This window comes from Herpailurus yagouaroundi, unplaced genomic scaffold (assembly GCF_014898765.1).
Source record: "Herpailurus yagouaroundi ecotype Mexico unplaced genomic scaffold, PumYag 166, whole genome shotgun sequence".
Taxonomy (NCBI): Eukaryota; Metazoa; Chordata; class Mammalia; order Carnivora; family Felidae; genus Herpailurus; species Herpailurus yagouaroundi.
The window spans coordinates 35,288,749-35,296,149 of record NW_024412407.1 but is presented as its reverse complement, the minus strand read 5'-3'; positions in this window follow the sequence as shown (position 1 = coordinate 35,296,149).

Here is a 7,401-nt window from a genome sequence, read left to right as displayed (position 1 = left end):
CTCAAAAATAAATAAACGTTAAAAAAAATTAAAAAAAAAAAAGAAATGGAGAAGATTGGGGCGCCTGGGTGGCTCAGTCAATTAAGCGTCCAACTCTTGATTTTGGCTCAAGTCATGATCTCATGGTTCTTGAGTTCAAACCCCATGTCAGCCTCTGCGCTGACAGTGTGGGGGCTGTTTGGGACTCTCTCTCTCTCTCTCTCTCTCCTTCTCTCTCTTCCCTCCCCCTTCTTCTCAAAATAAATAAATAAACTTAAAAAAAAAAAAAAAGAAATGGAGAAGATTGAAGCAAAATTTGGTGCAGTGAAGGCTATTCATAAAACAAGAGGTAGTTCCCCGGCTGCTCTCCTGGAATCTCCAGGTATCAAAGCCATGCTTCCTCCTGGATAACCCAGGAGTCATTGTTCCTTAAGAACGCAAGATCCAGAAAAGGAGCCCTGTCAGATTTCCATTCAGCAAACAACTCTAGGTTTACCAAAGCTTATGCCGGAAACCGTAACGTCAAAAATGAACTTTGAGGGGCGCCTGGGTGGCGCAGTCGGTTAAGCGTCCGGCTTCAGCCAGGTCACGATCTCGCGGTCCGTGAGTTCGAGCCCCGCGTCAGGCTCTGGGCTGATGGCTCAGAGCCTGGAGCCTGTTTCCGATTCTGTGTCTCCCTCTCTCTCTGCCCCTCCCCCGTTCATGCTCTGTCTCTCTCTGTCCCAAAAATAAATAAACGTTGAAAAAAAAAAATGAACTTTGATGGAAGAAAGCTGTTTTAAAAAAAAAAAAGGCATTGAGCTTTCAATGCAGGTTGAGTTTTTTTTATTTACCCCATTACATGTGTCATGGTAAGTTTACACTTCTACGGGTCTGAGTCAATAGAGTAAAATGTGCCTGTCTTATGTGTGTCTGTTGGGTAAGCCCTCAGGAGAATTGTGAAAGAAGGTACCTTGGTCAGCTCTTCATTCTTTATCGCTCTCCTATCTCCACTGCCCTAATCCTCATTAGCCATTTACTGCTTTTTAAATGCTCAAACCCGTGCCATGGCAATCAGATCTACCCAGATCTCTTCCCCTCTTATGACACCTATCCTTCAAAAGCACATATTCCTCTTTTCCCCCACACCTCAATCCCACGTGAAACTAATCTTTAGGCAGCAAATAAGAAGGAAAATAAAGAGGTACATTCACACTAAAGTGTAAGGGACTAATAGTGATGCTTAGCAAGCCATCTCTTACAAAGAGCAGTTCAGCTTTAAACAGTTGCTTGCTGGCCAAATAATATCATATTTCTTCAAATAAGGACACACTTGATTCTTTCCTGCTGGGTAAGGTATACTTTTGGCTTAGGAATAGCAACGGTATTTAAGTAGAAATGGAGGGTAGGACATATTAAGAAAAGCTGTTGTTTTGAGAGAAGTTCTCTATGTTGGTGAAGGGGAAGAGGTAAGGGAAAGTTTGAACATGGAAGGTTTTGGTTCCGTGAGCTCCAATTTCTCTTCCTTATTTTTATGCTGATTAGGCCTTTTTTTCCTTCCTTTTCAGCAGACTGTTTTAGTCCTTCTTGGCCTTATTTATTTATTTTGCTCCTGCTGACAAGCTGCAGGCTGAATTATGCACTCACTCTTAAAATGTTCCTTTAGGTTCTTGCCTCTGAGCTTTCTAGCCAATGTGAAGAGTAAATAGGTACTGTGCTGTATGCAAATGTAGACATATTTGTCCGTGTAGGCCAAAGGAGGGGAGGCATTTTGCAAAATGCCTTAAGGACAGAAACCAACTTCTGAGTTGGAATACTTTATAGCCTCATGAAAATAAGCTCAACTTTTCAGAAGCAAAAAGTACAGAGGAATACTTATCTATAAAATAAATTGGAAAAAAACCACACACAAAACGAAACATGACTAATACTTCGGCAGTGAGTTCACCTCAAGCATTTCATGAATTTCACATGACCCACCCACTTTTTCTCTGTACCTCTGAAGATTACCATATCAGCAGCAATAATACTCTGTTGTTCAAGTGCCAGATTTACATATCAACGTAGCCATGGCATTCCTGAATGTAGAATATTGTACTGTTCCCGTTGTTTGTGGTTTCTATAATAAGGTTAATTTTTGTTCCCTTGCCCTCCTCACTTAATCTCATGCCACCCCCTACCTCTCTTCAATCAGTGGTTTGTTTTTTCCTTTGAATGAATAGTGATCCTCCTGTCCTCTCTCAGCCCGTGTCATAATTGGAGCTACCCACAAATTCACTGTACAACCACGCTGCATTTTAAAATCTTTATCATTCAGGGGCGCCTGGGTGGCGCAGTCGGTTGAGCGTCCGACTTCAGCCAGGTCACGATCTCGCAGTCCGGGAGTTCGAGCCCCGCGTCGGGCTCTGGGCTGATGGCTCGGAGCCTGGAGCCTGTTTCCGATTCTGTGTCTCCCTCTCTCTCTGCCCCTCCCCCGTTCATGCTCTGTCTCTCTCTGTCCCAAAAATAAAATTAAAAACGTTGAAAAAAAAATTAAAAAAAAAATCTTTATCATTCAGCCACAGATGATCAACTCTTTGAAAAGACAAGCGAGGGACAGAGAAGTCAAAATGGGTCACTTCTGGGCTGACTCTGGGATACCTTCTTCCCCACACGTATGGTGTGTGTTAAGGTGGGTCAGAAGTTACCATGGTAGATTTCATGGCCACCTTCGTTTCTTTCTTGATAGCCTTTGTTTTTAATTATTGCTATTTCTAGATTGGAGATGGGTCCAGCAAAAATCGCCATGCCAGAACTGAATCAAACAATCTTCATTCCCAATGAAACTTTGGAAAGGGCTGGATAATTTTTAAATTCTTAGACTCGTGTGTCAAACTTAGTGGGAAGCCAGCTGGAGCCTAACAAGTTATTTTAATGAGCTTCCTTTCTCTCTGATGTTCCCCAGGGGATATGTGCCAAGCAGACCCATGTGGCTCAGGGAGCAACTTGATCGTCTTGGCTCTGTTTAGACACCTGTGCTCTTTTAGCCTAGTGGTAAGGGGAACAGGGGAGAGAGAGATGAGGGCATGGAAGGCATGCACACTTAGTGGCAGTGGGTGTGTGCCATGCTGCTTAGGAACTCACTGCAAGAAACTCCACAGCAGCAGAGGCTTGATGCATCATAGGCCAACAGTGCCTCTATGTGGGGTGTCTGGGAGTATATGAAATGTGCTTGTGTGTGTGTTGGGGAGGGAGGAGTGTGGAGGGGAGGGAAGAGAAAATTATATGCATTTTTAGAAGGAATTGCATGCCTCAGAAGTTCCTTCTGAGAAGGCAAGATAGGAAGAAAAGATTGAAAACCACGAATACAAAGCAGGCCCAGCACCCTGAGAAAAGATTCTTCCTCTAAGCTTCGTTCTGCTCCTTCAAAAATAAAAAAATGCATTTGCTGTGTTCACTTTACTTCTTTCAGGGATCAGTCTGACGCTCGGGGCTCCCTACCCCCTCCGAACAATTTAGCACATGGATATTAAACTTGGTCTGTATGATTTTCACTGGATGCCTTGTTTGGTGATTGTTCAGAGTCCCTTATACGTGTGAATTTCTCCTTCTTGGATTATAAAGTCCTTGAGGATTTATACTTATAAAAACTAATACTCTCTTGTTCTCCCTCCCCTCTTCATTACCAATTCTGGGTACTTTCAGCAAATGTTTAACATATGACTACACAATACTTCTCCTTGAGAATTTCTTTCCTTTACAAAGTCTTATTTTATGATGTGATTAAGATTTATTTTTATAAATTAAATTAAAAAAATTAAAGTAGTTCCACACCTTCTAAAGTGAGCCTATTTATAATTCTTAAACTTAAATTTCTACTTTAATTGTATAATATTTCAAATGTACAGAAATATAAAGACAAAAATACAACACACACTCCACTTCCAGAGTTAACACATTTGCTTCATCTCTTTAAAAGTTAAATATAGGGGCGCCTGGGTGGCTCAGTCGGTTGAGCATCCGACTTCGGCTCAGGTCATGATCTCACGGTCTGTGAGTTCAAGCCCCGCATCAGGCTCTGTGCTGACAGCTCGGAGCATGGAGCCTGCCTCGGATTCTGTGTCTCCCTCTCTCTCTGCCCCTCCCCTGCTCATGCTCTGTCTCAAAAATAAATAAAAACATTTAAAAATAAATAAATAAATAAATAAATAAATAAAAGTTAAATATAGGGGCGCCTGGGTGGCTCAGTCAGTTGAGCGTCCGACTTCAGCTCAGAAGTCATGATCTTGCCATGCATGAGTTTGAGCCCCACAATCGGGCTCACTGCTATCAGCCTGTCAGCTCAACCCGCTTCAGAACCTCTGTCCCCCTCTCTCTGCCCCTCCCCCACTTGTTTCTCCCCAAAATAAACATTTTTTTTTTAAAGTTAAATATACAACTAACCACTCCCCATCCCAAACCCTTCCCTCCCCCTTCCTAGAGAAAAATCACTCTCCTGAAGCTGGTGTAAAGACTTTCCTGTATGTTTATAGATTTCCACTGCATGGTTCAAAAGGTCCTAGTCTTCCTTCCTGAGGGGCTGGCAATGGGATCTGCAAACCGCTCATACACAGCCTCTCTGTAAGGACAGGGTGGATAAGTGCCATTACAGAGGACTGGACGCACTTTTGTCAGCCAGGATGCAGGAAGAGAGAGTGGTGGAGGATTAACCCAGGGAAAAACAGTTTCACCTCAAAGAAGAGGACTTAGTGACAAGGGCAGAGCTAGGAAGCAGAACTGAGGCCAGGCTGGGCACAGTAGAAGGAAGCTAGAAAGGGGTAGAAAGCAGCCCCTGGAGCAGAACAGAAGGGGTATTAGGTGAGGCAGAGGAGGAGAGCCTGTATGAGCACAGACTTTTGCTCCCATGATCATCAGAAAGGAAGTGGCTAGATGTCTCTGAGACCTCCAGGAATGCAGCTTGGGGGTTACAGGTGTACCTCTGGGGGACCCTACTGGTGAAACCCCAGCATGACAGACCCATTACCAACGGCATGACCTGGCTCTGTGGCTTTTATTTGGAGGAACTGACCTGCTTTAGTTCCTCTGAAGCGTTATATAGATCAGTCAGAGATGACTCAACTTTCCTGTTACAGGCATACCTCAGAGATAGTGTGGGTTCAGTTCTCAGACCACTACAATAAAGCGAGTCAAATGAATTTGTTGGGCTCCCAGTGCTTGTGAAAGTTATGTTTACACTATATTGCAGTCTATGAAGTGTGCAATAACATGGGGTCTAAACAAAAGTGTACATACCTTAATGAAAAGGTACTTTATTGCTAAAAAATGCTAACCATCATCTGAGCTTTCAAGCAAGTTGTAATCACTAATCACATTGCCATGACAAACATAATAATAAGGAAAAAGCTTGAAATATTATGAGAGGTACTAAAATGTGACACAGAGACACAAAGGGAGAAAGTGCTGTGGGGAAAATGGCATCAACAGAGTTGCTCAAGGAGCATTGCCACAAACATTCAATTTGTAAAAAGCGCACTAAAATGAAGTGCAGTAAAACAAGGGATGCCTATATTATTCTTCCTCAATTTGGAGTTAAAAAATAAAACAGGGGTGCCTTGGTGGCTCGGTTGAGCATCCCATGACCCCAGCTCAGGTCATGATCTTGCAGTATGAGTTTGAGCCCCATGTCAGACTCTGCATGGACAGGGTGGAGTCGGCTTGGGATTCTTGCTCCCTCTCTGCCCCTCCCCACCTCTGCACACGCTTTCTCTCTCTCAATAAACTTAAAAAAAGGAAGATAAAATAGAAGTCACTCAGTTAAATTTGATTTTCAGATAAACAATAAATACTTTTTTTAAAGTAAAAGTGTGTCTTAAATATTTTATGGGACATACTTATACTAAAAAGGTGCTTGTTTATCCTAAAATCAAGTGTGAGTGTTCTGTATATTTATTGCTAAATCTAGGAACTCTACCTCAGTTGAATTTTGGGATTTAAGGGTCTTTGAAAAGGACTCGGTCAATGAGTTCTCCAGAATAACGTTAATGAACGTTAATGAATTTGTGAAGTTCTCAATGGTTTTTAAGCTAAAACAACAAAAAGTTCACTAACTTTATTAAATCAGAAGGATACAAAGGCATTCTTATTTTTTTATGGTTTTATTGAGATATAACTCACATACTTTAAAATTAACTCATTTAAGGGGCACCTGGGTGGCTCAGTCGATTAAGCAGCCAACTTCCGCTCAGGTCATGATCTAGCGGTACAGGAGTTCGAGCCCCGCGTCGGGCTCTGCGCTGACAGCTCAGAGCCTGGAGTCTGTTTCAGATTCTGTGTCTCTCTGACCCTCCCCTGTTCATGCTCTGTCTCTCCCTGTCTCAAAAATAAATAAAACGTTAAAAAAAAATTCACTCATTTAAAATGTACAATTCAGTGGGGGATTTTTTTGTTTGTTCTGTTTTGTTTTGTTTTTTAAGTAAGCTCTATGCCCAACATGGGGCTTGAACTGAAGCCCCTGAGATCAGATGTAGCATGCTCCACGGACTGAGTCAGCCAAGGGCACCACAATTCATTGGTTTTTATACTCACAGAGTTGTGCAGACATCACCAAATCAATTTTAGAACATTTTCTTTCCGGCGTCCCTGGGTGGCTCAGTCAGTTAAGCATCCAACTCGATTTCGGCTCAGGTCATTATCTCACAGTTCATTGTGTCAGGCTCTGCGCTGAGAGCGCAGGGCCTTGGGATTCTTTCTCTCCTCTGTCTCTACCCCTCCCCTGCTCTCTCTCACTCTGAAAATAAATAAGTAAACAAAACAAAAAAAGAACATTTTCTTTTTTTAAAAAAGATTTTATTTTTAAGCAATCTCTACAACCAACATGGGGCTCAAACTCAGAACCTGGTATCAAGAGTCCCATGCTCTACCAACCAAGCCAGCCAGGCACCCTTAATTTTAGAACATTGCCATCACCTCAAAAAAGAAAACCAGTGCCCATTAACAATCTCCCCCATACATGCCCCCACCTCCCTGCTGTTCCTAACCCTGGCCGGTCAACTGCTTGGTTTGTTTCCTTTAATGTACCTACTTAGACCTTCCATTAGAAATGGAATCTACAATATGTAGGCTTTCACTTAGCCTATTTTCAAGGCTCATGCACACTGCAGCATGTATCAGTCCTTCATTCCTTTTTATGGTCTTCTAACATTCCTTTGAACATATATACCACAGTCAGTTGTCCTGTCCATTCATACAATGATGGGACATTTGGGTGGTTTCCACTTGTTCGCTATTATGAATAATGCTTGTAGGATACAACATTGGTGTACACGTTTTCACGCAGAGGTATGTTTTCATTTGTCTGGACTTGTTGGCCATATGGTAACTCTATGTCTAATATTATGAGGAACTGCAAATTGTTTCCCAAAGCAACAATTTTTTGTTTTTGTTTTAATAAAGAACCTTGAGGGT